The sequence below is a fragment of the Symphodus melops genome (assembly GCF_947650265.1).
Source record: "Symphodus melops genome assembly, chromosome: 14".
Taxonomy (NCBI): Eukaryota; Metazoa; Chordata; class Actinopteri; order Labriformes; family Labridae; genus Symphodus; species Symphodus melops.
The window spans coordinates 9028541-9042902 of NC_136704.1; the positions used below are offsets into that span (position 1 = coordinate 9028541).

General features: G+C 41.1%; 3 long non-coding RNA genes across 3 annotated transcripts; 2 read left to right on the forward strand and 1 right to left on the reverse strand.

Moving 5' to 3' along the window:
* Positions 1 to 751: 751 nt before the first annotated feature.
* Positions 752 to 2782, reverse strand: LOC306835042. The gene is made up of 4 exons (XR_013780562.1): positions 2507 to 2782; positions 2027 to 2189; positions 1743 to 1935; positions 752 to 1234 (listed from the first exon to the last, which is right to left on the reverse strand). It is a non-coding gene; the product is annotated as an uncharacterized lncRNA (long non-coding RNA).
* Positions 2783 to 3975: 1193 nt separating this feature from the next.
* LOC306835195 lies at positions 3976 to 6088 on the forward strand. Its single transcript, XR_013780585.1, has 2 exons — positions 3976 to 4302; positions 5839 to 6088. It is a non-coding gene; the product is annotated as an uncharacterized lncRNA (long non-coding RNA).
* Positions 6089 to 10295: 4207 nt separating this feature from the next.
* Positions 10296 to 10644, forward strand: LOC306835252. Its single transcript, XR_013780598.1, has 2 exons — positions 10296 to 10363; positions 10461 to 10644. It is a non-coding gene; the product is annotated as an uncharacterized lncRNA (long non-coding RNA).
* Positions 10645 to 14362: the final 3718 nt, after the last annotated feature.

A 14362-nucleotide genomic window follows, 5' to 3' on the forward strand; every position in this document is an offset into this window, starting at 1 on the left:
GTACTGTGAATGAAACCAGGAGAGTGGGGGGGGGGGGGTTGAAAAGAAAACCTGATCATTAATCTGAACATTTGGCAGGACTGAGAAACTTGGCATAATCTTTTACAAAAAACATTGAAAGAAAATAAAATTTAGTTCAAATGATATAGATATGATATATGATCAGTACCTGAGCTACAGTTAGCATGTCATAGTTCTATCTATTCATCTTCCTTTTTAATGCTATGATTCTGTTGTGAATGTAGTATTTGATAGCAACCCAGTCTCTGTCTTCTATAGCTACCGGCTCTGCTTGGAGACAGGAGTCACAGTCCCTTTTACCTGGTACTTTGCAACTTGTTATGAAATGCAACATGTGCTGCTCAACAGCCTTCACTTCGTCACCTGTCCACTGTGCTGTGCTCGGCAGGGAATCCAAAAGGATGAAATAGAATACATATTATGCACATTCACAGACTGCCATGCCTGAGGAGACTTAAATTTTAATTTCATCACATGTATTTGACTTCAAACATCATGTATTTTGGTGCATTATATATTTCACCAATTCTTGGTTCAGTATTGCCATTTTTGGGATCTACTTCCCCTGAAATCCAGTCATGTAAACTGATCAGCAGATGTTAAATGAAAAAAAAAAAAATGAGCAAAAGAGACGACACACACTTCACAGTCGATGGGTCAGACGCTATGAGGACGCCACCTGAAACAAGTATTTCACAGCCTAAAACAATATGGAGGACATGACGACTGAACACATTCTGAGTCCATGTTCCTGACTTCTAATTTCTTCTGTTGTTGTCAAAGAAAGCTCTAAACCCCACACTGATGTGAAATGATCTACTTCCCCTGAAATCCAGTCATGTAAACTGATCAGCAGATGTTAAATGAACAAAAACATGAGCAAAAGAGACTAAAAATAAAGAATTTAGTGAAATAAAAATCAGTTTGATGCTTTAAAGGGAAGTTAGAGCTAACAAATGGTGTAGCCAATTTCTTTTTGCGACGCTATTCACAAACAAGTAATGCTAACATTGATAATGTGAACATTTCACACAAACTGATTGTTTTAATACAGTGAAAGAGCATTTCAGTTATGTACTGGAGCCAACTGAGACCTATACTTAATTCTAAATAGAATAAATGAATGTGTAATTACCTCTTGGAAGGATGAAGTGGACCTCTCACTCACTTCTTGATCTGCAGAAGGTTGAGTCAGGATCTGAACACTTGGTGTCTGCAACAAAACAACAATACAGTGTCAGACATATTCTGTACTATAAATCCTGATTAATGAACAAATGATCATACTTTTTTCAGTTAAACAAAATTCACAGGAGGATCGAAGCTAATTATGCTAAACTCTACAGAAACTGCTAAGACTGTACAACATCTGCTACCCAACAAAATCAGGACATGTAAGACACACACACTTCACAGTCAATGGGTCAGACGCTATGAGGACGCCACCTGAAACACACTCAAGTATTTCACAGCCTAAAACAATATGAGGACATGACGACTGAACACATTCTGAGTCCATGTTCCTGACTTCTAATTTCTTCTGTTGTTGTCAAAGAAAGCTCTAAACCCCACACTGATGTGAAATGATCTACTTCCCCTGAAATCCAATCATGTAAACTGATCAGCAGATGTTAAATGAACAAAAAGGACTAAAAATAAAGAATTTCTCCTAATACTTAACAGATTGTTTACTGTATAGTCTATTAAGAAGATTTACTCACCAGAGCTCGCCATGGCCACTGAGATTCTCCATAGTCATACGTTATTTTACTCTCTGCTTGGATTTCTTCAGTAGCAAAAAAGCAAAGATGAGGTTTACCCTGGACTGTCAACTTTTTCATTTTGCAGTTTGGGGACTTGTGGCCATCATTTACCAGCCGGCCCAGTGAATCATCTTCATGGGAGGCATCAATGCTAAAATTGAACAAGGAAACATATCTACGTTTTCTCCACTAAAACCATAATGTTGTAAAGAACAATTGATCTTGTATAGGCCTTTACTTACCACCATGAGCTATTGTTCCATACAAAATCAAACAGGAAAGTATTTTTCTTCGCTGTGTACTTTTTCTGCTGCTTGTCCCGTTCATATTGTGAGATCAACTCCCCACAGTACTCGACCACAAAGGATCCCTTTTCAATTGGTGCACAGGCAAATACACCACGTCCTAATACAAAAAAGTTCACTGATAAGCGTTAAGCAAAACAATCCAAATCAGATTTACTAACTGCAGCTGATCAGGTATTAACAAAACATATTCAGAACAAGCAAACATAAGCCTTTTTAACGGTGAGAAAAAAGATCTGAATGATGCTTGGTGATTTCTGAAATTCATGGTTAGGGCTGCAATCAATAAAATCACAAAATATCTTTAAAATAAATGGCAACAAATTTCATCAGCAATTTGTTGTGTTGTGCGATTATGTTGTCATGATGTCTAGTAACGTTCACAAAGTAAAACATCGGGAATGATACCAAACATACCTTTATAGTCATTGATCCACTGGACCTTTAAACACGGCTTGTCACCTCCAGATAAAATAAACTGAGTAGCCTCAGCCTTAGGACTAGGTCTGGCTCTTCTTTTTGACATGGTCATTACTTGGCCATGTACTCCTCAACATGCAAACATCTACATGGGAAGATGACAAAGAGTCAATGAGACAAGAACAAAAAAGACCAGTACTAATTTTGAATCAAAGAGGACTTTTAAAATTGTATTATTCATAGCTCATTTGCTGATCAGGCTAATAGATCAGTTGAAACCCAGTGTCATTAAACATTTAACAAATTAAACACAAATATTAACCTTCCAAAGCACTAACAAAGCAACTTAAAAGATAAATACTGCTATAAAATCATTATACAACTACACTCTACCTGTACTGAATAACTAGTATCATTAGTGTGTTTTAAATAGGAAAAGATAAAATATATCGTGCAAAAAAAACAAAAAAAACAACAACTTCGACTGTCTCTGCAGTTGAAGAAGTTGTTTGGAGAATCGTCCCTTTAACTCAGGTTTGAATTATTTTGAACATTTACATTTAGCAACAACTTCTACTATCGGTTGTTGAAGATTAAACAAAAGTAATTAATTAACGTTATCATTCATGATACATCTCTTGCAGTTTGTTTGAGTCCACCACGTGTTTGAATTCCGTTTAGATAATTAGCTAATTAGCCAACTTTACCTCATGAGGTGGGTGTCTGGCATCAATGTCGAAGGATTAAATGTCTCATGAGGGCTGAAGGCGCCGTTCACCGAGTGCTCCGCTGCTCGAATCCGTTTCAAAGACTTCACAATTAGGTTGATTCGGTAGCTAATCAGCCAACTTTACCTCTGGAGGTGTGCGTCAACATCAAAGCACTGAAGGTCCCGGATGTGCCGTTCACCGAGAGCTCCACTGCGGTCGTATCCGTTTCAGAGGTTTCACAATAAAGTTGAGTCTATCGTCCAACCAGACGCATCACTGAATGATTAGCCCAATGCTGATCTCAGACGAAATCTTTATGTAAAGTTGGATGCCAGCCGCAGTTGTATGATCAAACGGAAACGAAAGTAAAACCTAGAATAAGACTGAACCGTGTATATAACCCTAAATGGCTTTTATTTTGAAAGAAAGACATACAGGAAGTGATCCTCGTCGTGTTTACATTGACAGCTCAGCAGCATGCACCGGAGTTCAGGCAAGCACAACGTTTCTAAGATGTTGAGAGTTGTCACAGCAATGTTTTACAAACTACTGTTTGCTGTATTCTCTAAATTTGGTTCCGTTTGCATGAAAAACTTATTTAACAACACTTAGTATGTATGTGAAAATGTCCTAATTTTTCCCAGTGTCCTGACTGTGGTGTGTTGTGTGTTTTAAAAATGTCTGCAGAAATGTTTTCCAGACGAAAATACAATTATTATTATTATTAAATTTTTCTTTTTAAGTAGAAGGCTATAATGTGGTGTTCTGAAGGATTTTACAGTTGCTCAGTGAATGAAGTAACTTAATTACCCACTTTAAATGGCTAAGTTAATTACTAAATGAAGTTGATATTGTGTACTGTGCAGTTTTTGATCGTGTTTTAATAGTTGTTAAACATCTGCACTTTACACAAGGCTGTATTGTAAAAGTAGCCCTACCTTAATGAAGTGTTGGCTATGTCAATCAATACTTATAGGTACACAAAGGGAGGAGAGTGACCCTGATGATGACCATATTGAACTGGATGACAGCAGTTCAAACTCCCAGTTCAACCTACTTTTGCTGTACCTAAAGGTTTCTAAGGTAGAATACTAATTAACTAAAAATGTTACCAACCCACCATATAGCAATATGTGAATTGCTCCTTTATATTGCTTGCCTGCTGGAATATTTTTGTGTCTTAGAACATTTTGGATGACAACAAGTAAAGCTTGACCACATCAGTATGCTTATGCTACTACGTCACCTCGCTTTCTGATTGGCTAAGTGTCACATTCAACAGGCTCATGCTTGTTTTCTCCTCGGGGGACACCACAGATGATGAAAGATTGGGCCAAAACAATCCAACATGTTGAATATCCCCGATTTGAGATCGGAGCGGTCCAGACATTCTTCTGACCAGACAAGAACTGTCTGAAAACACCACACACGGCAGGATGATCTTATAAGATTATTTTATGATGATCGGAGCGTCCTTAAGATTATCGGAAGGGGAGAATCGGGGCCAAAATCGGCGTAATTATCCTGCCGTGTGGACCAGGCTTAAGGGAAAAAAAAGAACACTCCTCTACCAAAGATATACAAAAAAAGAGAAAAAGCAGATGTCCTTAGTGACACCTTCAAGTTAAAAAGAAACATAAGGGTCGCCGGTGGCGCAGCAGCAGTGCGCGCGATCCCACGTATTGAGGCTCAGTCCTCGCGCGCAGGCGGCCCGGGTTCGCGTCCGGCCTGTGGCCCATTTCCCGCATGTCTCTCCCCACTCTCTCCCCCTTTCCGACTCTATCCACTTTCCTCCCTCTATAATAATGGCATAAAAACGCCAAAAATAAATCTTTAAAAAAAAAAAAAGAAACATAAATGTCCGAACCTCATCTTCAACACTGATGAGGATACAGGAACTACTTTACACAACCAATTGAGTTGATGGGATTTTGCTTCCTTTTTGTCTGTGAAATTTTGTACAACTCTGATATTTACCATTTGACAGCGTAAAAAGCTTAGTGTACCAGTTTTCCATACTTAAAAAACAACTGTGCTCTTCATAGGAGAGCTGCAGCTATCGAATGTCATGATCGATTATTCGAATAAATCATGCTTTTGCTTAATTAAGGTTTAACTCGACTTGGGTTGTCCCTCCAAACCTGCTTGTAGTCTTTGCAGCTCCCTGCTTGTTTCAACCAACCACCTCTGCTCTACAGCTGCTGACATTCACCATATTACAGACAGGGTCCAAAATTAACTTTTTGATTCACTGGTCAAGGTGGCAGGTATATTAAAAATACAGGCCAAACATGTTTCAATGGCTGAAATAACAAATAGTGTTTTTGCGTCACCTAGAAGTCATAGATTCAATCATTTTATCAGATCAGGAAACTTTAAATATAGGTAGTTCCCAGAGCCCCCCTGTTCTCTCACCCCCCATTGCATGAACATTACAGACTAAAAACTAAAATCCATCAGAGAATAATAATTATTCCACAAAACAAGTTCTCTCTTGATTTAACTTTGACAACATTAGACATTTAATATAATCAGCCTGTTTATTATTAGAAGTGTGCGTATCTCCGTCTGCATTGCATTAGCATTTTTTACAAACTTTTCTCTCATCTTATTCTACAGAACGATGTGGATACATTTTACCCCAGCCAGTGCAGAAGGAAAGGCTGTGAACAATTGCATGAATGTCTGCTGATGACAAAAGAAAAATTTTTATATTTTGATTTTGATGATTGCATATTTATTTTTTGAATTACCGGAAATTGTCCACCCCTTAGCAACCCTACTGCTTAGTGTGCGTAACACGTATTTACGACAGAGTTGAAGAGTATTGATTATGATATATTAAAAATGTAATAATTACAATAAATATTGCAATATCTGATTATTTCCAGTGCTGTAAATAGTGTTGTTCCTTTACGATACATTGCACCCACTTAACCTGCCTTAGGCTACTGTTGGTGAGACTACTTATTGCATCTAAGACCCAGATGTTGATGGTAATTATAATTATTATAATTATTATTATTTGACCCTAATTGTATGGAATATGTATATTGCAGTAATGCTTCAAGTGTGTTAGTTTGTCTGAAGAAAGTGACATATGAGGACCAGCAGCGTGACGTCACCGAAAGTGTGTTAAAAGTGTGTTAAAAGTGTGTTAACTTCCAAAACTGGCCACTAGTTGGCATACTCGAAGATGAGCAAAAATGCTAAACACACTTACACACTTATTTTCCTAAAATTGTGATGTGTCAGGACATTGGAGATTTTTGTTCTGGGAGCATGTTGGGGGGGGGTCTACAACACTGTAGAGAGCTTAGAAAAATTAGGACGTCAAAAATGTCCTCATTTTTCCGAGTGTCCTGATAGTGAAGGTGTGTTATCATAAAAATGTACTGATTTGTCATGAATACAAGTACACACACACACACACACACACACACACAGGAATTGTTCTTCAAATAGAGGTTTGACATTGAAAGAGTAAAGGTGATGTGATTCTCTAGACCATGAAATATCCAAAGTGGGAAGGAATTTATGACATCTGTTGAACGGGATGTAATGGCTCCACACTGAACAGTAAATTGTCTATCCTTCAGCCTGCACAGAGTCTCAATGTTGTCTGTTAGATTAGAACCACGGCCGTGATATGCTGTGTTAAAATTATCCAGTCTGTTGATAGATTCAGTTTTAGGGACATTTATATTATTCAACCCATCAATAACATATACAAAGGAGTATTGTTGAGCTTTGCTTAATCCGTAACACACACACACACACACACGCACACACACACACACCTTACAGAGAGGGGATTACGTCCAAATTCAAATGAATTGAGAAATATTAAACCTTTCAACCTCCTTCAAAACCTCATAACTTTGGCTGTGTTCTACTTAGAGACTTCATTTTTGCTTTAAAACATTAATCAATGTTTCAACTATTTATACCAATTTACCAATTTCCTTGAACCTTACCTTTAATAGTTTTCAAACAGGGCCATTAACTGTTTTGTCAATTTTTTTTAACAGGTTTAACTGTTTTTGAATGGGTGTGTCCGGTGGAATGTTCGGGCGGAGTCTGTGACATTAACAAATAGAATGTGCTTTGATATAATGGGTTTTGAGATAGTGTTTTGATTGGCTGGTTTCATTGTCTGGACAAACAACCTTCACATAGCAACATAAACTTTAGCCAATCGTGTACAAACGGTCTGTCCTGCTCTCAACTGCTGAAAGGCTTCGGTCAGTCTTTGGTCATCCATCGAGGAAGAAACGATCGATCGATCGATCGATCGATCGATCGATAGATAGATACTTTATTGATCCCGAGGGAAATTCAATTTTTTTAGATACATGGTAAACAATGGTAAGGACAAAAGTCAATGTCAATAGCTGTGTCCCATTCCAGAGGTTGCAGCATTCGGAGGGCGTGGCCTTCGCGGTCCACGAAGGCACGTCCTCCGTGGACCGCGAAGGCTGATCCACGCGGTCTCCGAAATGAGATGGTCTGGTCTTCCTACTTGCGTCACCAACTGTTCAGTCTCCTAGCAACCCTGAGAGTGTCCGTTTTTTGATTGCACCGTTTTATCAACACAACTCAACCGCAAACACCTAATTCTTATATTTATTTTATATTTACAATGGAGCCAGGAGATATAATTAATTAATTTATTTTGACAGTACAGTTTTTTATGATTCTAAAAAGAGAGACAGGGAGAATTATATGCGCCGACGTGTGCTTTACGTGTGCTTTTCATCATCACTTTATCACCATTTAACATCTTTCAAACATGGGTGTCGTTAACTTTTGGACAGAAATAAAACCCAATACTTGCATTTAAAAGTAAAATTCGTATCAGCTGCGGAGGTCTGGGTTGGGTCTGCCGTGGATGCCATTGTTGATGTTTACCATAGCGCGCAATGCATCTTGGGAAGGGAAGGCTGCAAAGGATCCAACCGTTGAAGCCTCCAAAATCAGGAAAAGGAAGGCTGCATTTCTCGGCTGCATTCGAAGGAGCCGCTGAATTGGGACAGCACTTGTCGCGCCGGTGTGACGTAATCGGTCTTAAAATGCAGCCCACAAAGGCTGCAACCTCTGGAATGGGACACAGCTACAGTCACAGTCAATGACTGTAAAACATGGAGACAACGCAGGAAACAGGAGTTATAACAGTCACATCTGTGGTGATCTGATGATAGAAGAACGATCAAAGCCTTTATTTGGACATGCACACAGGAGTCTGCTTCACTTCTTCATGTTTCCTGATTTCATGGTTCACTCTGATCGCATCTGTTCATGTTGCTAACGCTGCCATGTGTCTTTGTGTTAACATGAAGCGAGCTGAGTTTACAAGACAACAATAAATAAATCAAATGGACGTGCGGTAGAAGTGAACTTTGAGGGTGAAGCGTACTTGGGCACAGTACAAGCTTTGACTTTCTCCCCTCCTTATCTTCCAGGGTTTTCTTGTTTTGTATTTACTACACTCATCCTCTTGTCTGATTCAGGGACTGTAACAAAGTCTCCAGAAACATTGTAGTTTCTTAAGTCCTCCTTCTTTGACGATGATGTGTAGATGATGAAGAAATATCTGCTGACACTGACTTGCTTGTAATGTAAGACATTTATTTACAAAGTCAAGAAACAGCATCAGTCCAGGTTAGCCATGGTACCTGGGAGAGTCACCAGCCAAATGTGAACGCTCTCGAACAAAGAAAGACACTAGTATTTATACAGCATTAGTCAAAGAAAACAGAAAACCATCCATGTCCTTATTTGGACTTAAGACAACAACTGTTACCCTCCTTAAACTTACTCTGAACTTATGGCCTTAAGATTTACAATTCCATGCAGGGTTGACTTTTATTATCGCTTCCTCAGGATCAACACCTGTTTAGACCCAAATGTTATCCTACTCAGTCTGAAGGAAACAACCCCTAATAAACCACTTCATGCTCTTTGGTGTTAAACCAAGCTCTTCTTGAGACCACTAATTGCTTTAACATAAGTTCACATTTTAGCAGCACACTTACAGTTCACATAACTGTTCATATCACATTGTGTTGCATGTAAAATACACTTCAACATGAAGGAGTCTCTACATTTAGACATGTTTGTGTTGGATGAGTCTACAGCCTGTTATATTGAGTCAGATTACAGCTGTGTTAATATGAAACATTTTCTAAACCTACCTTTGTTACGGAGGGAGGGGATGCACAAAATTAGAACTACATCCATGATTACAGCTCCAACAGTCAGTCCAACAGCCAGTCCTTTATGCCATCCATTGTTGTCTTTGACAGATGAGACTTTCTCTGAAATATAAAAAACAGTGTAATGTCACACTCACTGTGATACTGTTTTATGTGCAGCTCATCGGTCAGGCTACAACAAAAACACAACATATGAACCAAAAACAAAACATTGAAAAACAAACTCTCAATGCTGATGTAGACAATAAGATCTCGATCTTCATGAATGCACACAAGGATTCACTTATAGATTTTGGGATTTTTATTTAAATGAATGTTTCAATGCACACACAAATATTTATCATCGTATATAAATATAAAAACAAATCCACATAAATAAGGTTCACAGATGTATGTCTGATTAGCACAATGTGAGATTTAAAAGAAAGACGCCATCAAACAAATAAAATTTATTTTTTTCTATAAAAAGTATTTACAGTTTTCATTCAAAACAGATTTGGATCTGGTTACGTTTCATACAAACTGTCTTGTGTGAAGCTCGATTCTCAAACATTCAGCAGTGAATCGTCTGTAGCCAATCAGATGTTTCTGTTCTATTCAGACAAGATCTGTGAACCTAATTGATGAGGTTTTTTTTATTTATATGAAATAATTAATATTGTGCAACATATTTTGTAGACAGTCATTTCTATATGTATATATATATATATATATATATATATATATATATATATATATGTCATGTTTGGGTGTTTTCCACGTGCTGTGTTGTTGTGTTTTTCCGTCTGTCATTCCCTCGCGTCTCCCCTTCCCTCACTAATTATTCAATCAGGTTCAGCTGCGGTCACAAGTGTCTTCATTCATCATCAGGCTATTTAAGCTGGCTCCTTGCAGGAAGCCAGCGCCAGATTATTGTTTCATCTCCATGGGTTTGTTCTCCAGTGTTTGCTCTTGCTCCTCGTACCTTTTTGGATATTTGTATTTACTCGTGTTTGTTAACCTCTCGTATTTTCTCCTTCTCCGTAGTTCCCGTTCCCGTCCCTCCTGCAACTCCGTCTTCCCCTGTTCGTCTCGTGTGTCCGATCTGGCTCATCTTCACGCGTGTTTAGGTTTAGGGTTGTTAGGTAGCACTAGTGTCACATTGATTATTGTATTGCACAAATTATTCACCCCGTGTCACGTATTAATAAATTGTTATTTGTTAAACGTTCCTTTGTCTCTGAGTCGTGCGCTTGGTTCCAAAGATTGTCTGAATCGCAACAGAATAATCTGGCCAAAAATGGAACCAGACTCGGTGGAGTTTCAGACGCTAGCCACCCAGTTGGGTGGGATGATCAAGCCTTACAGGGGATCTTTTTAAAGGGGTTAAATGAGCCGGTAAAAGATGGACTTGTGGGTCGTGCTGAGACTAACTGTTTACAAGATCTTATCACTCTTTCCATTAAAATTGACAATCGTCTAAATGAGAGACAACGCGAAAGGAGTAGAGACAAGTTGCAGTTAGCTCAGCAATGGGGATTTCCGGGTGCTCAGGAGTCCGGGGCTCAATGTGCGGGTTTTCCTGCTCATAATGACCCACCGAGCAGTTCATATCATGTAGAGGAACCAATGCAATTGGGACGGAGTCGGTTGATGGCGACAGAGCGGAATAGACGATTTTCTTTGAGACTCTGTATTTATTTTGGGGAAGGAGGACATCTGCTAGTTAACTGCCCCAAACGGTTAAACTAGGACGCTCACCAGTTGCAGCAGGGGTGCTGGTGAGCAGAGCGGAGATAATTAAATCCCCTCAAAACCGTCTCAATTTAGAGGCTAGCATCCTCGTGAATGGGAAACCCTTTTCTTTACTTGCCTTAGTGGATTCAGGTGCTGACTCAAATTTTATCGACTCTGAGTTAGTTAGGCAGGCTGAGATTAGCTGTCGTTCCACTTCGGTTCCTCTTAAAGTGGACGCATTAAATGGTCAGTTACTAGCTCATGTCGATTCTGAGACACTACTGTTGTCGCTTACATTAGCTGGCAATCACAGAGAGAAAGTAAGTTTCCACGTCATGCCTTCCTCTCACGCTCCCATTGTGTTAGGTCTCCCCTGGCTGCAGCATCACAATCCGGACATTGATTGGTCCTCGGGTCGGATCACGGGTTGGAGTAATTTTTGCCATGCTAATTGTTTAAATTCTGCTGCACCGCTGGTAAAATCGCCTCCCAGTGCCTGCGTCGTTTCACCGACTGACTTATCTTCTGTTCCTCCGGTTTACCACAATCTCAGCGAGGTTTTTAGCAAAGAGAAGGCACAGACTCTGCCGCCTCACAGGCCCTATGATTGTGGGATTGATCTTCTTCCGGGTGCTCCCTTACCCTCGAGCAGGTTGTTCAATTTGTCCAAACCCGAAAAAGACGCTATGGAAAAATATATTAACGAGTCTCTCACTTCAGGGTTCATTCGACCATCGTCTTCACCTCTGGGTGCCGGTTTTTTCTTCGTGGACAAAAAAGACAAATCCCTGCGCCCTTGTATCGATTTTCGAGGTCTCAATAACATCACGGTAAAGAACAAATATCCATTACCTCTTATCAGTTCTGCTTTTGAACCTCTTCATGGTGCTACGGTGTTCACCAAACTGGACTTACGTAATGCGTACCATGTGGTTCGGATAAGGGAGGGGGATGAGTGGAAGACTGCTTTTAATACTCATCTCGGACATTTCGAATACCTGGTTATGCCATTTGGGTTGACGAATGCACCTGCGGTTTTTCAAAACCTCATCAATGATGTTCTCGGGGATTTTTTGGATCAGTCAGTTTTTGTTTACCTCGACGATATTCTCATTTTCTCCAAGACCTTCGAGGAACATGTGGTCTTGGTCAGAAAAGTTCTTCAAAGACTGCTGGAGAATAGACTATTTGTGAAAGCCGAGAAATGTGTTTTCCATGCTGACTCTGTTTCTTTTCTGGGATACATTCTCGAAAGCGGAAAAGTGAGGACGGATCCGGTGAAAGTCAAGGCGGTGCTGGACTGGGAGACCCCTACGTCACGTAAGCAACTGCAAAGATTCCTGGGATTCGCTAATTTTTACAGGAGGTTCATCAGGAACTATAGTCAAGTGGTTGCACCGCTCACGAAACTCACCTCACTCGCTGTCCCATTTGTTTGGTCGACGGATGCTGAGAGAGCATTTGTTGGTGTCAAGAGACGATTCGCATCAGCACTTATCTTTGTCTCGGCTTTGCAACCTGACGTTGCAAAGCCGAGACAGGCTCGGTGGGCCTTGTTTTTCACTAGATTCCATTTCACAGTTACCTACCGCCCTGGTAGCAAAAATATAAAACCTGATGCCCTTTCCAGGCAGTTTGTTAAAGATAGTAAAGACACTGAGTTACCTGACACCATTCTGCCTCCGTCATGCCTAGTGGCATCAGTTACGTGGGAGATCCAGTCGGTAGTTAGGGAGGCTCAAAAGGATCATCCGGACCCTGGGGGAGGTCTGCCTAATTGTTTGTTTGTTCCAGATGTGGTTCGCTCACAGGTTCTGCAGTGGGGACATTCTTCTAGGATGGTGTGCCATCCTGGCATCACCAGAACCACGGACTTCTTAAAAAGACATTTCTGGTGGCCGTCCATGAACGAAGACGTCAAGGAGTTCGTCATGGCGTGTACGGTTTGTGCCCGGAGTAAAGCTTCTCATCGACCATCTGCGGGTCTTCTTCGATCTCTTCCGACACCAGGACGTCCTTGGTCGCATGTGGCGTTGGATTTCATCACGGGATTACCAGTTTCTGAAGGTAACACAGTTGTTCTTACGGTTGCTGATCGTTTTTCCAAATCTGCTCACTTTATCGCTCTTCCCAAATTGCCCTCTGCTTCCAAGACTGCCGAACTGATGACAACGCACGTCTTCCGGTTGCATGGCATTCCTCTAGACATTGTTTCTGATCGAGGACCCCGAGGTCTCAAGTATGGAGGGCTTTCTGTCGAGCTTTGGGGGCTCAGGTGAGCCTTTCGTCCGGGTACCACCCGCAAACAAACGGACAGACAGAGAGGGCGAATCAGGACCTGGAGGCGATGCTTCGTTGTGTGTATGAGCAGAGACCGCACACCTGGAGCCAACATCTGGCGTGGGTGGAGTATGCCCACAACTCGCTCACCTCATCGGCCACAGGCATGGCTCCGTTTATGTGTTCGTTGGGATACTTACCTCCGTTGTTTCCAAGTCAGGAGGAGGAGATCGCAGTACCCTCAGTCCAAAGCCACTTGCGGCGGATTCGCAGGACATGGAAAGAGGCTCGTGCTGCGTTAATCAGGACGAAGGAACGCAACCAGAAAATGGCTGACCGACGGCGGATGCAGGCCCCGGTGTATGTTCCGGGGCAACAGGTTTGGCTTAATTCTAAAGACATTCCTTTGAACGTTGCTTCTAAGAAACTGGCTCCTCGATTCATCGGCCCATATGAGGTCGAAAAGGTCATTAACCCATCTGCTATTCGTCTCAGACTTCCTCCGGCAACTCAAACCGTTCGTTACCAGTGATCTTAGCCCTCCGGCCGTCGCCCCTCCACCCACCCGGCTCATCGACGGTCATCTGGCTTTTACTGTGAACAAGATTTTGGACGTTCGACGGAGAGGTCGGGGGTTCCAGTTTATAGTGGACTGGGTGGGGTACGGTCCGGAGGAAAGGAGCTGGATTTCCAGAGCTCTCATTCTGGAGACTTTTATCGGGACAACCCGGGTAAACCTGGTGGACCGCCAGGTGGCGGTCGTTAGGGGGGGGGTACTGTCATGTTTGGGTGTTTTCCACGTGCTGTGTTGTTGTGTTTTTCCGTCTGTCATTCCCTCGTGTCTCCCCTTCCCTCACTAATTATTCAATCAGGTTCAGCTGCGGTCACAGGTGTCTTCATTCATCATCATGCTATTTAAGCTGGCTCCTTGC